Here is a 16414-nt window from a genome sequence, read left to right on the forward strand (position 1 = left end):
CCCAGTGCCCTTAATTTATTGTGCATTAAGTAGAAATGGCTAAGATTTTCATTTGAAGATTTTGTTTACTCCCAGTCCTTAATTTCAGGGTTGTCATCCATGCAGTGTAATTTCCTTTTGTATCTTTGCATTAACAGTTCAGTGTAAATAACTTGGCTGGTTAAAAGCAAAGTACAAGGAAGGCTCCAATGTTATTATGGTAAAGATCTATAGGCAGAAATGTCATTAAGGAAGCAGGAAAAGAGGAAAACACCATCATATAAGGGTTGCAGTGTTGTTCCAAAAACAAGGGAACAAGGATGATGGCACTGAAAAGTGACCAGTGTGATTTGATGGTTATGTAATTGCTGGAACTAGATATTACAAGAAGTGAAAATAAAATCTGAAAGACCTGGAGGAAATGCTCCTGGATCTGAATCCTGATTTCCCCACTGTACAGCTGCATATGGCCTCTGCTCTAATTCCCATCCATCTACAACAAAAGATGAAATTACCACAATAGCTTTCTTTCCAGACTGATTAAATGGAGCAGGAAAATAGACAACAGAACTGGTAATACATTATAATTAGAAACTTGTTTCAATGTAATAATCTAAGGCATAATTTGTGGCATAAATCCTATTTCAGGAAAGTACTTAAGCATATATTGAAGTCTGTCTTTATTGACAGAAGGCATTTAAACATATGCTTCAGTTGAAATGTGGGCTTAAAGTCAAATTAAATATAATATTGAAATATATATGCAAACTTACAATGATTTTTTTTTAGGAAGGTTTTCCCAAGCGAGGATAACTTTAAGGGCATTTTATTTTGTCTTGAATTAACATTGATTTCCTGCACAAGAAAGTTATCCAAGGTATTTTGTTTCCATCTTTCTGGGAAACCTTTTGGTTAGACCAAGTATTTTAACCCCTTGCTTTCAGTGTTACAGCATTTTACAATCCCTTAAAAAAAAAAAGTCTCTGAAAATAAGAGAAAATAAACTTTGCAGAAGTTTCATATTAGTGTATTTCAGAACAAGTAATTTACACCTCTCTGTAAATTGGTAAATACTTTGGTTCTCTTTTTCTGTTTCTATTGCATCTGATTTCTACACATCTTCACTGTAATTGGTCATGAATTTTGACTATACATGTCAAACATGTTATACATGTCATACATATTATACTGAAAATTTGTGATTCTAGACAGACACTGAGAGATGTCAGTTATGGGAAAAAAGGTTTTACTATTACTTGTCAAATGTCTTCCACTGAAAGGGTAGTAGGAAACCTAAGACAGTGCCAAAGAGACTGAGAATGGCTAGCTTTTGGCCAAATCCATGGGGGAAATATCCTGTTTCTAGTCTCAGAGCACCAAATAAAAAGAAACCTTTGCATGGCACATGGCTGGTAGCAATTTCTGCTGACAAGTCCCTATCAGTGAGCTGCAAGTTCAGGCCCTCTCCATGGCTCCTTATTCCCATGAGCAAGAGATGCTAGAGTGCTCTCCTTACCCCTCCTTCTATCAGGCCTTTCTCCTGTAACTCCATTTCCTGAAGTCTTCCTTCCTATAAAAACATTTTAGAGGACAATTGCTTAAATGAATAAGGCACCTAGTAATCAAAAACATGCCCCCAATCAAAGTTGTTTTTCTTTCAAGAGACTGATAATTTATTTTCTTTTCAAATCACATCACAGAACAAATCACATCAGAGGAAAAGTCATGAAGTATATTCTCTTAGGCCACTATAACTTACAATAATTTGTATATCATTCCCTGGAAGAAGTGATATTTCTGTGTCTTGACAAATTATTCTGTCTAATTCACTCATCTATCTCATAGATTCTCATAGATTCATCCACTCTGATTCCACGTCTCTGATTCTCCAAGTAAAAATGAGGAAAAACCTCTGAGTGAGGAGAAAAATAAACTGAAATTAATAATCAATCTAGAATTAAATAAAATTAATATTATGAATATTGAGCACTTTAATTTGCAGTAAATACTCTGCTTGTAAATAAAGACACTATTTACTGATTAGAAATGTGTGGAAATACTGCTTTTATATAGAAGAAACCATCATTTTGTAACTTTAAAGGTGCTTTTCATCTTACTTTCTTTACCATTTACACTTGCAAGTATACAATCTTTTTTTGCATGTCTGACATTATTATTTGAGAATCTCTTTTTCCTATTTTTTTCTTTTTTCTTGTTTTTTCCTCCTCTTTGTATTATTTTCCACTTGAAGTTTTGGGAAAACTAACAAAAAAAGATAAGAAACTAAACTTCTACTGGTTCCTTTCCAAACAGTTGTAGAGGAGCATGGGAAAAGCATCCAAAATGTTACTTTGAAGTGTTTTTATTTTCACTAAAGTATTATCCAGTGGGTTTCAGAGGAAAAGAATGAAGTACTCCAGCATTTCCCCACTCATTTTAATTGAGCTCTTGATGACTTTTGTGCTACCTTTAGGAAAATACCTGTTCTCTCACCAAAAGCAGGGCAGTTATTGTACGTGTACAAACCCTGCATGCCCACATACCTGTGTGTCTTCAAGGAATGCTTTGTTGTTCTAACTTTTCGTACAGCTTGTAGACATCCCTCCTGAGCAGAAATACAGGTAAAAATCTGGGAGCAGTAAACAAAATCTTATTTTTATTCATAAATAGTATTCATTTTGCTCTCTAAGTGCAAGCAGTGTGAAGGACATGTTCAGAGAACAAAACATTCCTGTTAGATACTGATCTAAAAGACCTAATAAAATATGTTTTGTTTCGGTTTTACAGTTATAAATAATTTACCTTGTTTTAATTATTCTCAGGAAATAATTTCAAAGTCTCTACTATGAATGTAGCACACACAGGACTTTGTGTTTTTAAATATCAAACAGATTTAAAGTGATAGTTCAAAAGTCCTCTATTCAGCAGCAATCAGTGTAATGTGAACTAAATAGTTCAACTGTGCTCCTGTGAACATAAAAGCAGAAGGTTTGTAAAGCTGCCTCACAGCAGCAGCTAAACATCAAAACAATATAGAAATTTTAAAATAATTGTGAAAAGTGATTGGCTCTTTATCTGATACCAAAAATATTTCAAAGGTTTTTTTTTAAAAAACATTTGCAGCCTTACAAGCTCGTGTGTCTGTGTGTATACAAGGTAAAGAACAGGAACACTGAAAATGCGACCAATATAAGTTTTATGGCTGTTAGAATTTAACTTTGCTAAATCGGACCAAGTTCCACCATTGATTTCAATAGTACCTGGCTTAGGTACTATTGAATTTAAGATTTAAGTCTTTCATAAAATTCAGATTTTAATAACTTTAATTCCCTGATGGTTGCAGAGTTACTAAGGAAGCAGCATTTGACTTTATGTTATGAACTGCCTGAGGATCAGCCACTGAACCTGAGGGATTCTGAGTTGAGAATGTGGGAGCTGCCTTCCTGTGTACATTTGTCCTGTCTTGTGTTGCATCACTGACCTCATCTACAGTGAGCCCCACATTTCAGGAGTAAATGGGTTTTTTTGCCAGCTTACCAACAGAAAAAAGAACTTTGCAAAATGCTGATTTTAATAATGAATGCCTTTAACCACTACTGAAATTTCAATTTCTCTTTGGGAGAAAGAAGCTTCCATGCCAAGTGCTCTAATCTGCTGTCTAGAGGCTGAAGAGTTCATCTTGTCCTTGCACTTACTTTTGTTGGACTTGCTCAAGTTTCTATAAATAATGTTGCATTCTGAATAAAAGGGGAAGAATTTGAGGGCCCTGTGGTAAGGAATCTTGCCTGACGTGTAGGTGGCAGATGAAAGTTCACATCATTGCTCTAATGGGAAAGAAATTGCTTATAGAGCCTGGAACAGCTCCAAGATAAATGAGGTGGTCTGTGATTAGAGCAGTTCTCTGGAATGTGGAAGATGCAGATTAAGCTGTCAGTGTGAGGGGCTTGTTTCCTCCTCTGAGCCACAGCCACAGGATCTCTGATGTTCTGGGAGGAATCAACCTCTTGTTCATGCCTCCTCATTTCAAAGTGGAAACCAAAGAGGGTTTTTTGCAATAACATTTTTTTTTAGATAGTATTTCCCTCCCATGTCTTATAATGATGTCACTGAGAACCTGCTCACTCAGTGCCTTTGTAATCCTTGATCTGTGTGAAATATATGAGGTGAGGCCTATACTGGGATCAGATCAGCCATCTCAAACTGTATGAAAAAGTACTGCAAAGTAGAGTGACATCACAACACTCATGGCTCTGCCTGGGATGCTGCATGATTAGTTTTTTTTCTGGACTGTAATCAGACACCTCTGACATGATAATCAGTTCAAAATGTTGTGCTGTATTAGTGAAAACGTACGGCAATCAGCCCAAACCAGAGAATGGGCAGACGTCAAGAAAATGGAATTAATGAGGTGGTTCTGTGTTTCAGAAAGTATTATTAGAAGTCAAACCAGCAGGGAAGTGCACTGTGGAAAGAGAATGTTCCCAGGAGCTATCCAGAACTGTTCCCATCCTGTTTCTACTGATTCTTATCACTGTGGTTTCACCACTTCTCAGGGTTCATGTTAGCTGGTTTAGTTTCTTATACAATCATAAGTGGTCCTAAGAGCCCAAGGTAGACTTTGTTTGATATCCAAATGTGTCACTGGGCTATTTGGATTCAGAACTAAGCAGAATCTGCAGTGTTCCTTTCCTGTGTCATTTTTCTCACGTGGCTAAAAGCAGTGAATTGAAACACTTCCAAATGCATAACTAAAGTATGCACACATTCTTACTGTCAGCAAGTATGAAATTGTTATCTGAAACCAGAAGGTGGCTCTACAATCAAGCTGGGCAAGCTGAAACCATAGAGATGCAGTATTCAAAAATTTTTCTTGATCCTTTCTTCCTCAGTGGAAACACCCCAGTTCCTGTAAACAATGTAAGTAGTTTTACAATACCTCTTCTTTTTAATTATTTCTCCCAAAGGCAAAGACTGACTTCCACAAAAGTCCTCTTTTTTGGGTTAGGATAGGGGACAAAGACAGCAAAATACTCTGATGGCTTTAACTGGCTTCTGCTGAAGTCAGTTGTTATCTCACTGCTGATTTCAGTGGGAACTGCTTAAATCTAAATATAAGGTGCCTGGAAGATCCTTCCCTTGGTTGCCTGTGGGTGGTGTGAATGGCAGGTTCCTACACACGTCAGTCTGTTGTGAGCTGATTTTACTTTTAATGTTTGCTGTAAAGCTATCAATGGCTGGTCTTTGACGTTACACAGGGGTGTTGCCCATAAATGGTGCTGAAGATGACATGGCATAATTCATTTGTCTAGAATAGCACACTTGGCTGCTGTTGTTTTAGTATTTTGTATTTATGAAGAATTTATATTACAGCATATACTTTGTATCTCTCTTTGCCCCTTTTATAAGTTACCAGTAGCTGTAGCAGTGTTTGAAAAGGAGGCATGGGGTAACTTCTTACATTCCTGACATAAAATTCTGAACAAAGCCCACATCTGGAAAAATAAACATTTTTTCCTAAACACCGATACTAATTGTCAAGAAATTCAGCAATGCCAATGAAGTAGCTCCATTGTGAGTCTCAGGTTAAATTAAAACAAGGTCTACCCTATCTTTTCTTGGGATTTGATTTGAAATACTGTAAAAAAATAAGAGGAAATTATAGGTGTTGTGTACTTTATGGGAATTTGAACATGTGGAAACCACTTGGTTATTGTGTGCATTCTCCTGCTGTGCTAATTGTTTCAAAATTTCAAACTACCAGTTATGGTGAGTAAGTTTATTTCTGTAGAGGGCTGTACATGCAGGATCAAAACCCCTCAGCAATTGCTTGAGTTTGCATTAATATAACAACAATCAACACTGAGCTGGTTTTGTCCATGGCCCATTTTGAGATATTAAGACGTGAGCCTAGTTAAACATTGTTGCTCTAGTTTTCTGCTGGTTGAAATCCATTTCAGTGTCACTTCTGTGCAGATATAATAGGATAAAGTAATGCAGCAGTAAATGAGGTCAAGTCACTATTACACATGTGGAGTTTCAGACAAAAAGATAATGTTTGAATTTTCTTTTTTTTTTTTAGCTTGTACTCAGTGTAATTAAATGGAATTTATCCTGACATGCTTGTCCTAAAGGACGGGTAGAACTTTCAGGATATCAAAATGCTTCCTTGTAATTTATTCATTTCATTACAAAACTGCAGCCCTCCAGGAGGTGTGACATAATATAACAGTGTTCCTGAGTACTAGATTTTCATTTGGCTCTTTGATTTATCTGACAGACAAAGGGGAAAACCCCCACACACAACTGGAAAAATCCCCATGGACTACGCACATGTGACTGCTAAAATGCACTGGTTATTTCTGCTAACAATGGCATGAACTCGTGTTGGAAATGTTCCCTTCTGATTTGGCTTTTTCTGGTGAAATGAGATGTTTTAGTGTTTCATTTCTGAATTTTCTTCCTGTAATTGTGTTCTCCCCAAACAAACATATCTCAGATCTCAATATCAACTCCTTTCACAAAAGATGGGTGTGATAATTCTTCCTTGAAGCTGTGGATTGCTTTTGCTCTCACAAAAGTTGAGGAAACATAGATAGGCTCTACAGAAGTTATAATTTAATTCTCAAATAGATGGAGATTAATAGGTGCTTTCCACCCTGCAAAAATGACACTGAATTTAAGCTTCTGGTACTGTCAGGCCAGTGCTTTTCAAAACCCCTGAAGGTTAAACTTCCTTTCAGTCAGTTATGCTTAGACTATGAGATTTCTTCATTCTGCACTTCCTCAAGTGTCACTGAGAAGCTCATATTCACAGAACTAATCACTGTCAGTATTTTACTAGAGGAAAGCAGGAGCTGGATCACCTATTACCTTTTTTCCCCTAATATTTACATAGAATAATAATGCACTCATAGATAAAGAGTAATTGCTGTGGATCTCTGTCCATATCTTGGATGGTGCTGCAGTCAAACTGCACCCTGTAAGATTCTACTTAATTATATTCTTATATTCTACTTAATATCACCGTATTTCATAATATAAAATCAAACTGTAAGGGGTAGATTGAAATAACTTGTTTTATGTTCCTCCTTCTTCCTTTTTTAGTGGGTTTTTTTTTGTCTCCTTTTGTTTCTTTTTTTGGTTGTTTCTTTTTTTTTTGGCTTTTTTGTTTGTTTTTCTGGTGATAGAAAAGAAATCACTGTTGATAAAATTAGAAAGGAGGGAGGGAGTCAGTTCCCCACTCATGTCAGAGTTCCTGTTGTATAGGTCTAGCAAATTCAGTGGATTTGGCTGTAATTTGCAAAGTCACTTATGCCACTTGTTTTGCAAAGATACAGAATATGGATGGATGGACATGAGATAATCTTCAGCCAGTCATAGTAGAGAAAAATGCCATGTTAGCCTCTCAAAAATTCCCTCAAATTATCACTGATTGCAATCAACACTTTCAGTCTGATGCACAGAAGACAGCAGCCTTACAGAACACATTATTTTCTTCTTCTAAAAGGACTAAGTTAATGTTTGGTCAAACAGGAACACAGCTCTGATAGAGTTTTACACCTGCTGCCAGCATCAAATGAGATTGAGTCTAAAGCCTCATGAGCTACTAAGTTCTTTACTCATACTATGGGGTAAACAGTGTGTCGAGGCTTCTTTTCAGCCTTAATGAAGAAAAGTGCATATGTAGAACAGAGAAAATTGAAAAAAACCCACACATTTTAGATACTGAACACCCTAAATGCAAAGCAATATGGACTATACTGCTCACTGCAAAAGCTGGGGCTGTGTAAAAACCAAAAATACCATAGGTATTTGTAAAGAAACTGCTAATACTTGTTTTTTTCTTGAAATACCTGCTCAGAATATCAGGTATCTTGTTTCAAGAATAGCAATTGCCATTTTTGCCCCTCTTTGCAGCTTTATAGACTGCTTGGAAACACTTAGGTTCTAAAGTTGTCATTACTACGAAATCATTCTGAAACTTTGCCATCTCCATAGCAACTGGCCTACATATGTTAAGGATTTTCATACAACACCAATGTTTGATGGCATTGTTAATCCGAGATATTAATTTAATATATCAGTGCTTTACACTGGAGTTTACATGCTTTATCTTTTGGTTATAATAGCGAGAAAACTTTGATGCTGAATAATGACTTGCTAAAGCATTAGCTCACACAGTGAACACCTACCATGGGATGAATTAGCATGGACTAAGAAACACACAGTCTTGTGTTAACAAACAGGATATGAAAGGACTGGCTTACTCAGCTCATGCAGTATAGGTGAGAGAAATCAGTAGGATCTTTCCCAGTCATATAAATATGGTGAGTAGAATTAACCCTGCCCAGGCAGACCCCACTGAAACCAGCAGCTGGGATCACTTAAGCCAGAAGTTCTGTTTTCCTAGCAAAACACTCAGAGAAGGGTTTGAGGCAGGACCAAACCTTGCTATGAACACCAAACACAGGGTGCAATCCTGTAGAGCACGTTCTGATGTGTGCAGAGAGCACCTAGTGCCGGGTCTGGTGACCAGGCTGTGCCCAAATCCTTGTGGTGTGACAGAGAGAAGGGGCTCAGGTGAGCGTTCTCCGTGTTTCATACAAATCAGTTGTCTTTCTAACACTCCCCAAAGGAAAGACAGGTCTATTGGACCAGCACAAAGACAGATGCTGTCCTTCAGGAGACACATTTCAACTGTCCACATGTGGGACAGGTGTAGTGTCTTAGCTACCCCCATAGCACTAAGCCAGACAAATGGACTGCACCATGCACCAGCCCAGCAAGGATCGACCTTCCATGGGCAGGGAGAGCCTGGAAACTACAGCCAACAGGGTTTTCCTGGAGCAAAACCATGATGCTCTTGCACAGCACTGCGAAGAAGCCTCATTGATCTGAATTTTATCCATATATTTCTGAATGAAATTGCAAATAATGTGCAGTGTAGTGGAAATGTGAAATATTACCCTATTTGAAAGTGTATTAATCTTTCCTGAACTTTTTAATGTATGTGTTATTAATGCCAGGGTAGAGCAAAGGCTTTGTGCTGGTATAGGGGTGGAGGCGAGGAGAAAACACAGCAGTATTTACAAATAGATTCTGCAAACTCTAGTTCAAAAGAGATGACATCTTCTGTAATTGCAGATGAGTACTTTCTTATTTGTTTTCCGCCAGAAATATATTAAATTATACACATTGCCCCTAGCTTAGTCCATAAGCCTTTTTTTCTTACTGGCCAGAGTCCCATTCCTAGCAATCCTTTAAATTTCTCATTTTTCATGCAACTATCTTGATTATCTATGCTCTTAGTGTGCTCAGTAGCTTTTTGTTGGTAGAACGGATCCCAAGGGTATAGTTCTTTTTATTACATTTCACCGCCGTGTGGAGAGAATAGTCCTTCCTCTTTGGAGGTCAGAGAGAAATGATCTATTTACTTCCTTCTAAATGGAGGATAATTCTGTTCTTGCTTGGCACTGAAACTTTTCTATGAGACACCTTCCTGGAGACAATATTATAAAAGCCAGATTTTCAGCAGATTTGAACGCTTTCTGCAGTTCCCCATTGAAATATTGAATTAGATCTGAAATTATTTTCTTCTGCACTAGTGTCATTTTAAGCGAGCTTTATTCCAGGGCCTTTGATGCCAAATTTCATCTCGGGGTGAATTCTTACATGTAGACTCTCAAAAGCATCCTTTACAATAGACTTGCTAACTGGCCCTTGGTTCCAGTACCGCTGCTGGCAGGCTCAGTTAAAAAGCAGGCTCGATGGGTAAAAGACCATAAGCACAAGCTCTTTTTAAAATACAAACCTTCAGGCTCCTCTGTCATTTCTACTCCCCCAAAGCTGCATTCTGCTCCTGCCAAAGCCATAGGTTAAGAGGAGGAGTGCACCTCTTATTGGGAAGTGTGAATGCAATGAGGAGTGGATTGTGCTGGTTAAGGCACAGGCATACACTTCTGTATGCTGCAGTGATAAACTGGAATGACTTGGCGAGCTGGGGATTGGGAATGGATGAATGCAATTGTCTAACTGAGACTTTGGTTTTTAAAATCACTTTGAAAATACTTGTGAGTCCTTCCTTTTGACTCCTCTGAGCCTTGGTGCTTTTAAATTGCAACCAGTTTTGACTTGATACAATCTCACCGGAATCACTGGAGAATTTTAATTAAATACAATAGTGTTTAAAACAGGATCCAAACACTTAGAATTGGGAAATTAGGCAACTTCATGTAGATTTTAAATGAGTTTTCATTCCAGAAATGCACAAAACCTCTGAAACTGTGGGTATTCTGCTGATAGGTTTATAAATGGCATTAGATGGCCTTGGTGACCAACCTCAGGCAATGAAGAGCTCATTTTGAACAGCAAACAATGAAGGCAATAGCTGATCCAATCAGTAGTTCCTGAGCTTCCTGTGATCTAAGGCAGATTTGAATAAAGCACCTATTTAAGAAATTATCTTCTATTTTTTTTTAAAAAACCCTGTGTTTCCTTATTAAAACTTCATAGTTAATGAAAAAGTGTGACTTTTCAGGGTATGCTGTTTGCCTGTCTTCGTTTTTCCTGGTATGAGAAAGCAGAAAATCTAAAAGCTTTTACTTTTTCATCTACAACAGACTGTTCAAGTGTTATTTCCCCTAACCTGGTAGATACATGTACATAAATTTTAAGAGAAAATTTTAGAAATCCAGTAGCAAATTTTTAGATCCAGTAGAAACATACTAAATAAATAATGTACAAAGAAATTACAGGACATTTATCATGGGATTGCGAGGCAGGTTAATCTATAATATGAGAGATGGGTCTGTTGCCCAGTTCCAGTAAGGCCAGACTAACTGCCCTTGCTTACAGTAACTGGTAAAAAGCAGGATATAAATGGTTAGGATTCACCAGGGTGATGTACAGTGGAGCTGTGCAGCAGCTCCTGGGACTGCAGCCTTATCTCTGCTGCATACGCTCCATGGCTCAAAAATTATGCTCAGTGTTAATACTACTTCCACAGGGAATAGAAATAGAATGCTATAACGAAGTAATAGCAAAAATATTTATGAACTCATTTTCTTTCCAATGTGTCGTGTTAATAATGACCGTTTTTCTTTCATGCAATATTTAAAACCCACAAAAAAAGTATGAGAAGAATTTACACCTATTAAAAATGTCTTTGAGCTGCGCCCAAAAATAGTCACCAGTGTTACTACATTGGTTTTTCCTGTTGAAACGTTACAAATCTGAAACCTAGCAAGATATCTTTGGAAATGTTTAAGTGACTAGAAAGTCCTAAATGGAGACATGGTGATGGAGAGAAGGGGTCATGTTCACATTTCATGTCAGTAGCACAAAACCCTACTGTTTATCTGGTGATTACAACACCTGTGTTAGTGTAAAACCTAACCCTAAAGTGAAAACAAAATGGGAAAACATAAACTTTTCACATACGTATTTTTTACTTCGGAAGGAGTGCTTTTACAGCATTTTTTTTTTTCCCACAAAAAGGGTATCAAGAATCTTCCTCTTAGGTGAGTCATTGTTATCTGATCTTTCCAGTATGGTTTTATCACCTTGTAGCTAGAGAAACAAAACTGGAAACTTCACTTCGCAAGCACAGCCACCTTTCAAACTTTGCATTTTTTCCCCATATGTAAGAATGTTCTGATATTTGACAGCAGAAAGAGAGCAGCCAACAGCTCAGACTTAGGAAGAAGTAAAGGATTCTGTTATGCCATAATAGTTCATTATCAAATTGCAAAAATGTCTTCTTTTAAAATCATCTGCACCATAGAAATATTTAGATATGCCAATATTAGGAAAATGCACAAAATGTGTATTGTTAGCAGAGTAAACAGGAAATCTTAGGATCCACAGTTAGAAAGTGTGGAAAAAATCTTCATAGAAATATGCATAATAATGTGCAATTTGGACTGAACAATGAGGGTTGTTATATTAACAGCCGCTTTTAAGGACAGCAATGCTCAGGGCTAATTTTTGTTGTTAGTGCTGAATATTGACATTCATTTTGCATGTTTTTCTGAAGTGTTTATGGGAAGCAAATCTCTGTTTTCCAAGGTACTGAACCAGCATGTAGAGCATTCCCAACCCTGCATAAATGCCAATAATTATATATATTTTAACAAAGATCCTAACCCCAGAGTTGAGGTAATGCAGTATTTATAATTACTTGGAAATGTTTCAGAGGTGGATTTCACCTTTTGTAGTGTTGGGTTGCACTTCTGAGTGGAGACTTTGTTCATTTACTGCTGTTGTCAGCCCTGAGTGGTGAAAGGTGTTGTGGAGGTAGAAGAGCTCAGTGCATCAAGAGCCCACCTCGTACCTGTTTATTGGAGCATGAGGCTGTGTTAGGAAAATACCTAAATATGTCACTTCAGTGGCACTGCTTGCAAACTTTGCTGATAGGTGCACCAAAATAAGGAAAACTGAGATTTCCATGGAGAAAATAACTAGGAATGTACAGTAAGGGCTGCAGAAAAAAAGACTAATTTGCAAGAACACCCTCTGCAAAAGGACAACAGACAGCTTGGATGGGAGATTTCTCCATCCCACATTTGATTAGTAACTGCAAGGAGCAGTTCTTACCACAACACTTTACAGAATTTAGCTTCCCTCTTGTTTGAAGTACTGAATGGCTTCTTTCTGTTTGTGGCTTAGGAAATCTAGGAAATTTATTAGAGGTTGAAGAGAAAAGCAGCAATTACAAACCTAAGAGTAAATAATAATTCTGAAAGTGAGCTTCCTTCGGAAGCTTGCATAGCATTCCATTTTATGACTTGTTCCATCAAATGCTGATCTCACTGCAAGAGAACTTGATTTTTTCTCTGCTCTGTGGCAGGATACAATGAAACTTTTTTGTTATTGTCAGTAATTAATGAAAGAGTAGATATGTTGAAATCCCAGTTATCAAACAGTTCTACTTAGGTTTAAACCAGAAAAATCAAGTCAGTTATTTATTTGAATCTTACAGAGACAGTTGACTTCATATGTTGAATCCCAAACAATGTTAAAACAACTGAGAGAATGCATTCATGCAAACCAAGGGAGCAGTTATTGTGGTTTAATTGTCTTCATGAGCAGCAATAATCATCTGAAATTCAAATGTGGTGCTTGTGGTGCTCAGATTTGCCCTTTTGGGGAAAGGCACGTTTTAGCAGTCACAGAAATAATTGTCTGGTTTTGATGCTGTATAAAGTCTAATGATTTTTCACTGACAATGTATTCCCAATCTTTGAATGCTGGACTTCAGCCTATAATTGTTGACTGATAATTGTTTTCAATCTCAACAGGTCAAAATGCTTATGTATATTTCAAGAGTAGCTGGAGAAAAAAAAAAAAAAGGAATTGCTTTTAGCTTTGAATGAGTTGGTGTATTTTGCAAAGGAAGAACATTACACAGTAACTACTCATTTGAGAAGTAATTAACCTTCTTAAGCTATTTGCATTATTAATGTACTAGTTATCATAATGTCCTAATGTATCTGCATTTCCATTAATGTTTTCTTCACTAAACAAATAAAAGTGGATCGAGTAAAGAGATGGCATTTGTTTAATTGTTCATCAGAATTCTCTTCTTCCCCTAATCCAAAGCCCTGATAGTTTGTTAAATAGAAGCCCTTAAATGGATACCATTTCATGATGGGTTTTGAACCTAATTATATCAAGTGTCATAGCGTTATTTATTTAAAAGGCCTTTCAAGATAACTGTACAAGGGAAAAGATCTGTTTTCTTCCTTTTAAAGTGCTTAAAATATTCTATTAAGGTCTTCTAATTTGTTTAGCTCTTTAACAAATGCTTTCAATCAAACTTAATTTTAAAATCCTATAAAGGGTTTCCTGTAAATGTAGTTTTGTAAAACTGTTTACTGCCACTGCTTCTTGCCTTTATGAAAAGGTCTCCTAAACTGGGATCAGCATAACTCTACACTTGCTCTGAAAACTTTGGCACAGTTTGCAAATATTGGAGAGAAAATATGTTGCCAGAAAAAAGCTCCAAACAAACAAACAGACAAAAATCAAACACATGACCAAAGCATTACATGTAATTAAATAAGTTTCTCTTTAATTAAAAGACACCAGGTAAATATAAAATTTCAGCTCTGTGCAAAACGTGTTTATATTTTGAGGGAAGAAACTCAGTGTATTAGGAAGTATAACTGCCTTAACCTGGATCTTCTACAGCTTTGTGGTGTAGAAGGAGGGAGAAAGAGCCTAAAGCCCATGGAGCATGCAGATATAGCAGGGCATCAACATACCTGTGTGACAAAAGCAAACAGGAGCTCTCATTTACCCGCCTTATTTCACAGCAGTTTAATTTCTCAAGAAATAAATTAGGTATTCAGTTATGAGTAAAGGAAAAGTAGGAGAAAGACAAGTAATTAATAATTTTAACAATTTTTATTGATAGCCAAGAAGTCTTTTGCTTTGAGAAGTTAAAATTAATGATTAAGAACTGTTGAAAAAGAGAATGTGAAGGGTGTTTCCAACAATACATAAACACCTGTCCCCCAGAAATGATCTTACTACAAAGATGGGTTAGTGATACACTCACCCTCCATTGGAGACTTCACCCTTATCTACTGCCATCACCTACCATTTAATTTCTTATGAATCCCTAGAGCTTCCATAGGACATAGACAAAGAGAATTCAGGTGTCTTTAATCACTATAAAGTCCTGCTCTGAATTTCCACCTAGAAAAGCTCAATTAACTGTAAACCACAGCAATGTACTGTTTTTTTTGTAATGCTTATACCATTAACAGAAATGGTTTTATGCATGACCAGCCTTCTCCTTGGGACAATATAACATTTAATGAACCCTGGTAAATAAGACTGATTTAAACAAAAATCCCAACAATTTCTGAGGGTTCCATCTTCAGATCATTGGGTGACTATTACAGTTCACTCCAGGCCATTTCTTACTACTGCTTTTTCTCCACAGTCTTGTCTCTAACTGATGTTTTCTAGATTGTTCCTCAAAGATTATACATTGAAACTGGAGCAGCTTTGCTGATTTATACCTGTTAATTCAACCTTTCAGAACGATACATATTATACCACACATAATGGTGAAAGCTGGATGAAATAATCTATTTTTTCTTAATATTTAGAGTCCTTGCTTGCTTTGAAATCTAAATATTTGTTTTATTTCTTAAATCAGTGCCTGTGAGCAGCACATTTAACATCGTATTTTTCAGCACTCCGAATTTGTTCATAATCTCATATGCAATTATGAAATGCTGCCAGAGGGGCTCCCAACTGCAGAAAGCCAACACAGCACTGAATGTGTGTCTGTGGTTTGTTTTGCGTTTTTTATTAAGTATTTTAACATTGATTATAAGGAACAAGTCAGATAGAAGTAAATGTATCTATTAAACTGCTCCAAGTATTTTAAGTGTAGTAGGTGTGTGCGTCAGAGCATTTCATTTTTCAAGTTATGAATTTTTTGAGTTCTAGTTGCCATTTTGCATACAAATTTAATTTTTTTGGTCATTATTCTCTATTCCTTCAAGTTTTGAGCAAATGCCACTCCCCAAAAGATTTTAACTAGAGGCTGATGCTCTAGTTGTCATGTTTGAATGTTACCCTGTGGGGAAAAAGACAGCAGGTTTCTTCAACAACCTTAGCTACTCTTTACCTCTCAGCTTTAAACAGTTATATATAGAAGTGTTGAATTCTTCATCAAGGGAAAGATGCTCTTTCCAACTCTGTCTCACCTGAATCTACTTGACAACTGAAATATGCCAGTGCTAAAACACTATTGAAGAGTACACATTGGGCATGATGGTAGCAATTGTGGGTATCAGTTTTAAATCTCTGAATGAACAAATCATTTTGGAGAGCATGTTATTTGAACTCCTGCTAATTATTGCTTAACAGGTTCTGAAAAGATTGGTGATTGCTTCCCTGTTTTCCTTCTCAAACTTTTCCAGCTACCTTTTAGTTTCACGCCCTCACTCTGTTTTGGATCACAGTGGAATCAAAAGTCTGTTTCACCCTTAGAACATCTATTCTTGTAGTAATTTTTACCTTGACTATAACTTTGCAATTATAATCTAAAACTGCCACTAAACTATCCTGCCTAAACTGCAAATATCAAAAATGTATTTTAAATGATACTGCTAAATTTATAGGCAGGCTTTAGTGTCTAGGTTTAAAAATAATTTATTTATCCTAGTAGTCTAATTTATTTATCCTAGTAGCCTGAAAGGATCTGTGCTCCATTTGGCCAGTTAATGGTTAATCCATTTGGTGCTGATGACTGTGAGAGGCTGACCTGGAACAGAGGCTGGACAGAGTTAGAGGAATAACGCAGGTGTTTATTAAAAGGCCTTCCAAGGATACACCCTGGGCAGTACAGGAGCCTGGCTGGGGCTCTGCCCAAGATGGATTCAGGACAGATGGACAACGGGTCATGAGTTTTCAC

The sequence above is a fragment of the Pseudopodoces humilis genome, chromosome 8 (genome assembly GCF_049639895.1).
Source record: "Pseudopodoces humilis isolate 2021_Gansu_Grassland_sample_001 chromosome 8, ASM4963989v1, whole genome shotgun sequence".
In the NCBI taxonomy this organism is placed as follows: Eukaryota; Metazoa; Chordata; class Aves; order Passeriformes; family Paridae; genus Pseudopodoces; species Pseudopodoces humilis.